The sequence below is a fragment of the Schistocerca gregaria genome, chromosome 9 (assembly GCF_023897955.1).
Source record: "Schistocerca gregaria isolate iqSchGreg1 chromosome 9, iqSchGreg1.2, whole genome shotgun sequence".
In the NCBI taxonomy this organism is placed as follows: domain Eukaryota; kingdom Metazoa; phylum Arthropoda; class Insecta; order Orthoptera; family Acrididae; genus Schistocerca; species Schistocerca gregaria.
Genome location: NC_064928.1, coordinates 131,909,096 through 131,922,263, shown reverse-complemented (window position 1 = coordinate 131,922,263; position 13,168 = coordinate 131,909,096). Strand labels below are relative to the sequence as shown.

The 13,168-nt window shown below is 41.2% G+C and overlaps 1 protein-coding gene across 2 annotated transcripts in view; it reads right to left on the bottom strand.

Annotated features, from left to right (window-relative positions):
• LOC126291900 (uncharacterized) overlaps window positions 1–13,168 on the bottom strand; it is a 388,268-nt gene that overhangs the window by 277,525 nt on the left and 97,575 nt on the right. For both annotated transcript variants that reach the window (XM_049985628.1, XM_049985629.1), the window contains exon 2: window positions 9,113–9,148. The gene's annotated coding sequence lies outside the window, so the exon portion shown is untranslated. The remainder of the gene's footprint in view (window positions 1–9,112; window positions 9,149–13,168) is intronic.

The window sequence follows — 13,168 nt, the reverse complement described above, 5'->3', positions numbered from 1 at the left end:
TTTTGTAACTCATTTGTTTTTCCAAGCTCTGCTGGTACTGCTGTAAAGATCCCAGCGGACTATCTAATGTGCGTCGTAAATTGTGAAGGAAACAATTGGTAACACATTTCGTGCGCCACCCTATAATTAGAATACTATGTCAGGTGAGAACGAGTGCCTTTTGTGCTTTCTGTCTGGTCACCCAAGAAACGTATGGAAGTGCTGGAGTGTCTCCGAATGTTATTTTATTCTCTTTAAAAATTAAATGACATTGTTTCCCAGTCTCTTTTTACATCTGAATTGCAACTGCTCGCATCATTGCAGGTTAGTTGGACAGCTGGCTGGCCACTGCTGTCGAAATTTAATGCGCCGGTAAAGCTGTTGTCCCACATTATCGCTCAGTCTACGTGCGTGTAACACAGCACAAAACGTATCCTTACGATCGTACTTGACTGGACTGCTCACAGATCGGCTTCCGCTCCACATCAAAGGAAATCCAACGAGAGTCAAGCAAACGCGGAAGAATACATGGCGTTATGCTTACATCAGGTTTACTTGTATGATGAACGGATTATAGTCTGTGTCACTTGTACTACATCAAAGTTATGCCATACTCAGACTGTAAATATTGAGAAAATGTACCGAATAAAACTATATCACAAAATCTCTGGCAGGGCCAGGCCCTTCTGGCCCTTTGGGATGGTAGGACGTCAAACGGGCCGGGAGCAGGAGAGGCACCACAGAACATTTTAATTTCCAATGTCCATACTTTTACAAATAAATTCGTAAGGCTTTGTCAGCGTGTCCAGGAAGGATTCGGGATTCACACTCATAGGAGTGGAAGTTCAGAAAAAAATAACAAAATATTTTTTTACTTCTAACAAAATAAATTTCTTTTACAACCCCAAGCAGTAAGCCATAATATATCTCAAATTTTGATGGAGGAGGTGGAATATTCATCATTGGTAAAATGTTCTTGCTACCAATACAGCACATTCCATATGCTACCCTCAAATTCACATCACAACCTTTGTTTACGATTTCAGATGTCATGCAAGACGCACCAACGTTGCATTTTCTGCATATCACAGATAAGTTTGTAGCAAGGCCTTTTCTGGCACTCTCGTCTTCCACCACAGAAACACACTGCACACCAAAGCTATGTTTGCACATAACATTGTCTAATATTAACTGTGACAGCATGTTAACTTTTTCCTTTTCTTTTTGCTACGGCCTTTATCCCGCATTGTGCGCAGGGTCGGCAGGGTTAAGTACGGAATTGGCGTGGTTAATTTGAAGGGGTGGTCGGATGCCGCCCTTCCTGCCGCCACTCCATACCCCTCAGGACAGAAGAAGTGTCTGCATCTAGTGTAAATCGTGAAATAGTGTGAATGTGTTTCAAATATCTGCGAGTCGTGTAACTGAGGCGGGACGTGGGGACAAGCCCGGAATTTGCCTAGCGGGATGTGGAAAACCGCCTAAAAACCACATCCAGGCTGGCCGGCACATCAGCCGTCGCCATTAATCCGCCGGGCGGATTTGATCTGGGGCCGGCGCGCCTACCCGAGTACAGGAAGCAGTGCGTGAGCGCTCTCGGCTACCCTGGCGGGTTGTGACAGTATGTTAACACCACAATGATATTACACGAACCTTCAGATTCACAGTCTCCATTTTCATTAGCAACAAGAACAAGTTTCCTTCTTGAAGCACTCGGTGGTGGTTTGTTTAGCGGCTCTGAGATGTTGCAGCCTTGAGCCACTCGTGTAACATTGGTTGTAGCACCCTTTACTGTGTATCTGTTGCCCTGGTGACGTTGTTCACGGTCGAAGCAACGAATTCTAGGCATATTGTGCAATAATATGCCACAAACTAACACAAAACAGCACAACCAAATAAAAATCGTTTCGAAACTTACAACTCCACACAGCAAGTCTTTCAGTGGTTCAAATGGTTCAAATGGCTCTGAGCACTATGTGACTTAACTACTGTGGTCATCAGTCTCCTAAAACTTAGAACTACTTAAACCTAACTAACCTAAGGACATCACACACATCCATGCACGAGACAGGATTCGAACCTGCGACCGTAGCAGTCGCGCGGTTCCGGACTGCGTGCCGAGAACCGCTAGACCACCGCGGCCGGCGCAAGTCTTTCAAAACAGAACATACAAAATAAGCGATCAAAACATTGCATGACGATAGCTGCAGAGAATGTATCGATATCAATAGTCCTTTGTTTCACTTATGGCAATGTTTGGAGTAAATGTAAACATTGGAATGCTACAGAGCGAAATACCCTTACGTATGATAGATGACTGCTGTACAAAGGGGTGTTGCACTGCATCTTGGTACACTTAAGACCAAGTAACGTACCTTATAATCTCTCACATATATATGTTCTGTTATTGAGGAGTGGGACAATCTGGATCAACAGTGCCTTGATGAACTTGTGGATAGTCGCCTCGAAGAATACAGGCATGCGTCAATGCTAGAGGACGTGCTACTGGGTATTAGAGGTACCGGTGTGTACAGCAATCTGGACCACCAGCTCTGAAGGTCTCGCTGTTTTGTGGTACAACATGCAATGTGTGGTTTTCATGAGCAATAAAAAGGGCGGAAATGATGTTTATGTTGACCTCTATTCCAATTTTCTGTACAGGTTCCGGAACTCTCGGAACCGAGGTGATGCAAAACTTTTGTTGATGTGTGTACTTACAAGGTTAAATTTGTCAATTTATGTCCTGACCGGTTCATGATAATATAAAATTTTAATGGCTGATGGTGGAAGAGTCTCTCTCTATTGGCCTATTTTTGTAAATAAGTCGCTTGCATAATTTATTTTCTAAAGAATTTTTTTGCAACTTCTAAAATTTTTTTCACATGTTTAAGATTTATTAATTCATAATTTCTACAATATTAAACTTAACTATTTTCAAAAATTCTTCATCGATGTTCAGACCAGTTTCTGTAAGCTGTGTAAGTTTCACAGTTCCTAAAAAAAATGTAGCTAATCATTAAAAAAATAAAATCTCAGGAATCCAAATTTAAAGATGAATATAGTTTGTTATTGACCTTAGAACATCCCTGCATCATATTCTGGGTCATCTACATTTTCTTCATCCTCCCCGGATCTCTTAGCATTCTTTGAGTGCATTCTTGCCTTCCTAGCTATCATAGTTACTTCATAATCTGCATTCTTCACACGGAAAGCATCCAATTCGAAACCTGCCGTCACCATATTTCCCCTTTCGAAGCAACCTAACTCTCCCCACATTGCCACCATTAAATGAAAGAACTACATCATTAACACCCAAATTCAATGTATCTGTACCTACAAATACTGTTTCAGGAATTCTAGATCACATGACACTGTTAAATGATTCATTTACGTTCTGTGTTTCTCCACGCAACAGGTTTTCATCAGTTAAACTTCTAAAACTTGGCTGTATTACATTGCACACTTCAACAGGCAATGAGTACCTATGACTGTACTGTTCACCAGCTGCTAGAGCGCCGTTGTATTTTCACCAGGAGGTTGGTCCTTTCGGGAACAAGGTTGCAGTCCTGTGATTTTATTTCTCCTGCGGTTATTGCGATAATGTTGCTGTCCTCTCTGTGAGTGGCAGCAGCAGTGTGTATCGATACTAGTACTGCTGTACTATCTTTGGTGTGGCGGATATTGTTTCTGGCTGGGCGACGTGTGACGAGTCGGTCAATTGTCGTGGAGCAGAAAGGAAGTCTCCAAGGCGCATGCTCTGGCCGGGGCCGCTGGCAGTGTGCGCGCGCAGTTGAAGCGTGAGGTGCTGCTTGAGAGTACTGCGAAGTTCGTCGCCCACCAATCTTGGACACGCAAGTTGAGTCCTCACTTAACCTGCTATCGAGCCACAACTGTTTACATTTCTTCGTTTGATCCTGGTTGTCACTTTTGGGACATTCCCACGAGCATCAATGTGTGTGTATTCAAGTCAGCTAAGATTCCAGCCGTCTTCCTGTGGAGTTGAACTTAATTTATTCCCTGTTATTGAAGTTGACCAGCGGTATCTTTTGCCTTCTGGCCGTTGACGTTCCGGTTATCTGCCCCGTTCGTTGTAATTTTCGGCAGTGTATTTTCCTCGCCGTGTTGTTGCTGTCCATTGCGGCATGTTGTTCGGCAGCTGAGGTGTTGTTGGTCGTTGTGGGCGCCAGTATTCTGTGTGTCATTGTATTGTAATCTTGTGGTCGTTTTACTGGTTGTGTGGAGCAGAACTGATTTTGTTGATTGGTCGGTCAGCTGTCTGTCGGTTGGGTTGACTTCAGATTAAGAAGTCTTTGGACAGGCTGCCTGTTTAACCTAAACGGGCGTTAGTGTTGCAACCCCAGGCCGACCCTTGGAAACTTCTGAGCGCCGTTCCTTGTGTGTTACATAGTAATTTCCTTTGGGTTTTACTTATATGGTTGGCGGATGGCCTTCAGCCGAGTAACAGCGTCTCTTAAATTAATGTTCTTGTCTTGCCCTTAAGGTATGAGATTGTTATGCTTTTGTATGGGACCTTCAGCCGAATTTGCATGAAATGTTTTAAGATAAGGTCTTCTGCCTTTGATTGAAACTCTTCTTATTGTTTAAAATGCGGCCTCCAGCCAAGTTTCATCAAAATTAAATTGCTAAAGCCTTCAGCTTGTTTAGATTGAAGATTTAGAAAATATTCTTGGGTGAAACCTCCAGAAGAACCTTGTATTTCAATTTCTTGCTTAGACCTTGTTTCTTGGATTTTGAGTGTGGCCTTCAGCCGATCTAAAGTTAATCAAAGGAGGTCGATTGAAGTTTTGAATGTTTTGCATCCTTGTTGTAATATTGTGTGTTGATGAATAAAGTTTGTTTTTGTTGAGTGCAACTGACAGCAACCCCCCCCCCCCTTTTTTTGCCCCTTTCCGCAACCTAATCCCCTCTGTCCTGCTAGCTCAGGCATTTCAGGCATAACAAGGCTCCTTGTCAGTTGATAATTTATGAAAATAAGTTGCCCAGATATCCTGCTTGATTTTCATCTCACTGTCAATGCTCCTTTTAATTGCCATGCCATAATAGTTCTGTAAAGTGTCTATCTCCTTGTATGTGAGCCTACCTTTCCCAGATACTGGTTTTCCATGTGGTAATTTTATGCATTTCATATCTTTCCTCTACTTACGAAGACGGGTTCCCATTCTTTTCTGGACAAGCCCAACACATTCCAGCTTTTCCACACTGACATCTCCAAATGGTTTTGCTTCTACCACACTCTTGAAGCCCTTACTGTCCCCATCCCCTAAATATTTTACATACCTTGTCCCAAACATATCAAGTGACCTGGAAAAAATGTTTACTGCACCTGCAGTCTCCATGTTCCCACTAGACACTTCAAAATTTACACTTCATTCAGAACTTTCCTTATGAGATTTAAGTTTTTATTTGTCCTTTATAAATCCACAATTATGACAGTATTTACTCAGTACCTCTAGATCTAACATGCTTGTTGTAGCTACTACACCATTCAGACTTGTGATGTCCTCTACGCTGCCATGTCCCACCAACATCTACAGCAATATCTGTGGAATTATCATTCATTTCAGTTTCGTCATTGACAGAAGCCTTCATAGAGGCGACAGGACAATGCTTAGCTGCTTCATATAATGTACCTGTATACTTCTGAAATCTTGTTGGGCCACTTCGGAGGCCCATGACTGCACATAGTGTCTTACGAGCTAATTCACCTTTACCTGTAGTATGCAGTCCCTTCATAAACCTAATATTAGTTTCATATCCAATGTCAATTGTCAATCTTCCTACTGGTACAAAATGAATTCTGAACGTTACAGTTTCTGCAGATCAAAAATAGTTTCCTTCCGAGTCCATATCCTGCAGTGGTACCTTCTGTAAGTAGGCTGTTTAGGTTTTTATATTGGTAACGCCACGTAGCGCTCTCTATGAAAATCACTGACTGTGCTGTGTGCAGTCTGTGGCTGGTTTGCATTGTTGGAATATTCGCTATTGTAGTGTTGGGAAGTTGGATGTGAACAGCGCATAGCGTTTCGCAGTTGGAGGTGAGCCGCCAGCAGTTGTGGATGTGGGGAGAGAGATGGCGGAGTTTTGAGAGCGGATGATCTGGACGTGTGTCAATCAGAGACAGTATATTTGTAAGACTGGATGTCATGAACTTATATATATATATATATATATATATATATATATATATATATATATATATATATATATATATATATATATGCCTATCAGTAGTTGGTGCCTTCAGTAGTTGGAATCTTTTATTTAGATGGCGGTATTGGCGCTCGCTGTATTGCAGTAGTTCGAGTAACGAAGATTTTTGTGAGGTAAGTGATTCATGAAAGGTATAGGTTATTGTTAGTCAGGGCCATTCTTTTGTAGGGATTTTTGAAAGTCAGATTCCATTGCACTAAAAATATTGTGTGTCAGTTTAGTGTTGATCAGAATAATTAAAGAGAGAAATGTCTGAGTACGTTCAGTTCTGCTTAGCTATTTGAAAATCAAATAACGTAAGAGGTTTATCAGCAGAGTCATTCATAAATTTTTCTACAGGGAGGTTTCACTTCATAACAAAATAAACTGTCGGTAACATGACAGACTTTACAAACTGCAAATGAAGATATGGCAGATGACAATAGTTCAGTATCTATTACAATATTGCCACTTGTGTGTTCATTATTATATTTTAGTACCTACTAACGATTCTGCATTTGAATCAGTGTTCAGCTTTATTGTGGAAGGACTCCTTCTAATACTCGTATTTTCACTGCTAGAAATTTCACTTGCAAACACTGAGGAAGTTGGAGTTGAACCTAACCTAGAACAGCTTGTAGCACTCTCACTGACAAAACCCTTATTCTTTGCACTACTATCATCATTAGCTACATTTGCTTTCGGGTATCTGCCACGCCCTCCTTTGCATCTCTTGTAATCTCTTCCAATTCGCGCCATCTTGTCACAAATACAAACTTTCCGATGTAAAAAAGCACAGACAACGCTCCGGAAACACAAGGAACAGGTGAATGTAGCATGCGAACAGGGCAGCCAACTGTGAGGACGAAATATTTTCACAAATCAGCAAATTAGGTTTTTGAAGTTCACGAAGCCGACAGAAGGCAAATGGGGGGGCGTGGCAATACGTGCTGCCCTCAAAGTAAATGAATATTTAAAGCCTTTAATGGCTAAAACGCCCTTAGAAAACATATTTGTCTACTGAAGTACACTCCAAGGTATGTTACGGGCAAAAATTTTTTTTTTTATATTTTGCCCACTACGAATGTACAATCTCTCCTTACGAAGGCTGTGCAGGGGTTGGACAAAAAGATGGAAACACAGTTAGAAATGCATGCTTGGACACAAATGCATATGCTAGGCAAACCTACACGTCGCGTTGTTGCATTTGACCACGAACGGCACTTAGGCAATGCCCTTAACGTGTGGCAAGTGTCGATTGAGGTCAGAACAGAGTTCTGTGCAAATGTGACAGCATTATGTAGGGCCTACGTGTAGTCTGACGTGGACAAATTGTTGACGCTCGTTTGGTGGGTGCTTTCGTAACCAAGGGAGCCGAAGTGTTGGTGTTTCAAGAGGCACCATTTGGAGAATCGGTAAGGTATACGAGGAAATTAAAAAAAAAAATATCACCCACTAAGCCACAAAACGGAATAAAGTGCTACTGAGTGACGGTGATGGGTGGGCATTGAAAAGGATTTTGGTGACAAATAAGGGACGGCAGTTGCAAAAAGTCACAGCAGGAACGAATATTGTCAACACCAAAACAACACGTCGGGAGCTCCAGAATCAGGGAATTGAAGGGCAAGCTGGAATTCCAAAACCACTCATCAGCAAAGCAAATGCCCTTAACTGGAAAACGCAGTGCCGAAGCTGCGAAGCAATAGGAAAATGTCACTTGGTTAAATGAGTCTAGTTTCGCACTGTTTCTAACTTCTGGTCAAGTTTACGTCCCTACGGCGAAACTTGGCGAGGGTTCAGTGAATGTTTGGCCACCCGTACAACCCGTACTGTGTTATTCCATGGGCCGCTTTTTTACGGATCAGGTCAGAATGATTACAATAATACATTGTGTGGTGTTACCGCCAGACACCACACTTGCTAGGTGGTAGCCTTTAAATTGGCCGCGGTCCGGACCCGCGTGTCGCCACTATCAGTGATTGCAGACTGAGCGCCTCCACACGGCCGGTCGAGAGACTTCCTAGCAGTCGCCCCAGTTGTACAGCCGACTTTGCTAGCGATGGTTCACTGACTAAATACGCTCTCATTTGCCGAGACGATAGTTAGCATAGCTTTCAGCTTTGTGCCCTTGCTACGACCTAGCAAGGCGCCATTATCAGTTACTATTGATATTGTGAACTATGTACCGTCAAAACCGACGTTCGTCATTAATGGATTAAAGTTAAGTATTCCACCAGCTACGTCCGTTTTTCTAAATTCTAATTTTCTTATCATGTTCCAGACCTCACGCAAGCCTGCGTGAGCTGAATCGCGTGCCTTTCGGCCTCCTCTAGTAACACAGTGATGGCTCTCCTGCCAACCACAAAACAATGTTTGTTCCCCAATGGTGATATCGTGTTCCAAAACGAAACGGCCCCTCTTCACACAGCTTGCATTGTCCAGGTCCGGTTTTGTGAGCACGAGTATCTCCCATGACCACCACAGTCTCGCGATCTCAATACTGTTGAGCCTTTGTGCCCTACTTTGGATAGGTCTCTATACTCCTTCATCGCCGTTGCCTAACCTTGCCACTACTTTGCAGGAAGAATGGTACAAAATTCCTTCAAAATCCATACTGGACCTGTATCATCTATTTGTGGGGACTGTAAGCAGTTTTGAATGCCACCAGTTTACCTACACCGCAAATTAGCAATGGTAATATGTTGAGCTTTTTAAATTTCCACATTTTTGCCCACTTTTTGTATGTGCATGCATGTAAAAGGTATTCCCTTGTAAAACAGAATGGTTCTTTTGAAAATAAAAACTTTGAAGTCCTGTGCGCAACCTAAATTCGAAGCAATCTCCTGTCTTCATACAGGCAGAAGGTACGTCATTGTGAAATCACGTGAACCTTTTAGCAAAACCCTGTATTTATTGTGGTACTCACCGCGATGATGGAGCAGCAAGCAAGCTGGCTGCCAACCTGAAACAACGAAGAAAGTCTTACTTACAAACTGCTGCCACTGTATCAGAATACACCTTTTACATTCTATTCACTTACAGTAATACTTATACAGGGTGCTCCATTAATAGTGACCGGGCCAAATATCTCACGAAATAAGCATCAAACGAAAAAACTACAATGAACGAAACTCGTCTAGCTTGAAGGGGGAGACCAGATGGTGTTATGGTTGGCCCGCTTGATGGCGATGCCATAGGTCAAACGGATATCAACTGCATTTTTTTAAAAAAATAGCAACCCCATTTTTTATAACATATTCGTGTAGTACGTAAAGAAATACGAATGTCTTAGTTGGACCACTTTTTTCGCTTTGTGATAGATGGCACTGCAATAGTCACAAACGAATAAGTACGTGGTATCATGTAACATTCCGCCAGTGCGGGCGGTATTTGCATCGTGATACATTACCCGTGTTAAAATGGACCGTTTACCAGCTGCGGAAGAGGTCGATATCGTGTTGATGTATGGCTATTGTGATCAAAATGCCCAACAGGTGTGTGCTATGAATGCTGCTCGGTATCCTGGACGACATCATCCAAGTGTCCGGACCGTTCACCGGATAGTTACGTTATTTAAGGAAACAGGAAGTGTTCAGCCACATGTGAAACGTCACCACGATTTACAACAAATGATGATGCCCAAGTAGGTGTTGCAGCTGCTGTCGTGGCTAATTGACACATTAGCAGCAGACAAGTTGCGCGAGAATCCGGAATCTCAAAAACGTCGGTGTTGAGAATGCTACATCAACATCGATTGCACCCGTACCATATTTCTATGCACCAGGAATTGCATGGCAACGACTTGGAATGTCGTGCACTGTTCTGCCACTGGGCACAAGAGAAATTACGGGACGATGACAGATTTTTTGCACGCGTTCTATTTAGCGACGAAGCGTCATTCACCAACAGCGGTAACGTAAACCGGCATAAAATTCACTATTGGGCAACGGAAAATCCACGATGGCTGCGACAAGTGCAACATCAGCGGCCTTGGCGGGTTAATGTATGGTGCGGCATTGTGGGAGGGAGGGTAATTGGCCGCCATTTTATCGATGGCTGACAACATGCGTCAGCGCATTGTCAATGCATGTGCGAACATTACGGAAGGCGAACTACTCGCTGTTGTGAGGAATGTCGTTACACGTATTGCCAAATACATTGAAGTTGGCGGGCATCATTTTGAGCATTTATAGCATTAATGTGGTATTTACAGGTAATCACGCTGTAAGAGCATGCGTTTTCAGAAATGATAAGTTCACGAAGGTACACGTATCACATTGGAACAACCGAAATAAAGTGTTCAAACGTACCTACGTTCTGCATTTTAATTTAAAAAACGTACCTGTTACCAACTGTTAGTCTAAAATTGTGAGCCATATGTTTGTGACTATTACAGCACCATCTATCACATAGCAAAAAAGTGGTTCAACTAAAACATTCATATTTCTTTACGTACTACACGAATATGTAATAAAAACTCGGGGTTCCTATTTAAAAAAAACGCAGTTGACGTCCGTTTGACCTATGACAGCGGCATCTAGCGGGCCAATCATAGCGCCATCTGTTTCCCCCTTCAAGCTAGACAAGTTTCGTTCTTTTTTCGTTTGACGCATATTTCGTGAGATATTTGGCGCGGTCACGGTCAGTGGACCACCCTGTATAACAGTGTATAGCAATGCTGATGAAATTGCTTGAGAGTGGTGCTGTTACGCATTGGTTACAAATGACATGACTTACACCTACTAGAGACAGCGATCAGTGGGCATGAACGAAATGAAATTCCGACCCTGCAATTCCTACAAAAACCGATGGATAACAAATAGAGGATAATTCTTCTTTGTCATTATCCTCCTGTCACAAATCTTGGATTAGATGGTAAAACTATATTCTGAACGCAAATCAATATGATTTGAGGAGGTACCACCTGATGATTAAGACGTAAACTTCGCAATGCATTTTGAATAGCAAATAGAAAAGGTAACTGGCGCAGAATTTCTGGATTTTTGTTTGTATTATAAGTATACGCCCATAGCCCTAAAAACCATTCCGCTATGGATGTGTACATTTTTAAGAAACTATGTGTTGTACGTAATTAATGCAGCTAAGTCAGTGATAATAATATTATTTATTACTCATAAGACAGTAAAATAATTTTTTCACATGTCGTTTTTACAGTGTTTTATTGGCAGTTCATCTTTACAATGTCTTCACTGGCATTCCATTTTTGCATAGTTTTATGCGAACTTTAAATAAAATAAGTTTGGTATATATTTGTCTTAGTTTGGCATATAGTTGTCTTGCAAAGATTTAGATTTACATAAAAGATTTATTCTGCAAATAAAATAATGTTTAAGGAGTAATTTATAAGTTTCACATAATGGGTTTCTTTCTCAAATTCAGTTGCTCTAAAAAGATGGTCACTGTTTATAAATAAGGAATTTGTCAACAATTCCAACACTTCTGTTTGGAACCTCAATAAACTCAATTACAAAGCCTTGTTTTTCAAACCAGAATCTGATGTTTCTAACTCCACTGTGATTGAATGAGTGGCTTAAGTACGTGTTAACTTAGAGCGCCGAATAAATAATAACGAAGCCCTTTAGCTGTATATCAGGAGGCCTCAACCCTCCAAGGGGGTGGAGCCTAGCCATCACTTCATACCATACTCGAAAAATGTGATCTTTCCACAGCAAATTTACTGTCAATCTGTTTAGTTTACGTGCTATCATCGCGAGAAGCGAAAAAAATTGTGCGACATACTACGCTTCTGACAAAACATAGTACCTAAAATCCTTTACATATGTCTATTTAGAATCATGGTTACTTTTAAATTACGTATCTGACATTTACTGACACAATCTATGTACTGAGTTACACTTGTTGTGCTTGTGGTCAGTTTGTCTCACGCATTGGCTACTGACAGCTAGTCTTGTGGCGCCCTGGTAGGCATGACGTGTTATGTTATGGGAACGATGTTTTGGCGATCTGCTATGCACATAGTAATTTTTATTTTGACATGCCAGGCATCGCTCATTTCATGTTTTATGTACCTGGAAATTCAGTGGAGAAATTTTATGTGTAGCTGGCACAAGAAGTTTATAATAACCATTATGAAGGTATATTGTCATTTGGTTCTTCTACGGGTTAATGTTGAATTATTCGTATAACAGTCTGTGGTATTTCTTGTAATTTTGCTAGAGATCTGAAGAAGGTGACTTAGTTTTACCGAGACCGGTTATTTACAATAAAGTTTTTATAGTGATCTTGGCTAATAAGTTCTTCTTCTACTAACTAATCACTACAGATTGGCTCTTCGAGCTCAACATGAGTGAACTAATCTAGAGAAGTGGTACAGGGTATCCTCTGCCATACACCATACGATAGCTTTTCGAGTATATATGTACATACAGGTGCACAAACAAACTCTTCAGAGGCCTATGCATTCTTACATTCACATGCTAGAGCATATGTTCCCTAATCAGATTTCTCGTTAATAATGAGAGTGAATTTAGGGTGACTTGTGAAGTTCATAACCACACTAGCAGAAGTGAAAATAATTTTCGGATAAATATTGCGTGTAATCATGTAGGATTCAGAATGGAGCTCTATATCCCGGTGTAAAAGTCTAAAATAGATTAGCGCAAACATCAGATAAGACACTGAAAATCCCACTTGTTCAAGGATAAAGTAAGAAAGAATAATGATGTACATTTTAATTTTATTAGTATATAGACAGGTGATGGCGTTCTGTGTAACACATACTAATATTATAAATGCAAAACTAATTCTGACATGTTGTCATGAGTATACTGCTAAATCGATTTTGATGAAATTCCTAAATGAGGAATATAGATTACATTAGAAAGCATGTAGTACAATATAATTATTGACTGGAAGAATATTGCACAAATTGAGGAAAAAGCTATTTAGTCTTCGACTTTTCAACTTCGTCATATTTGTGAAAACGCTTTTAGTTAAAAAA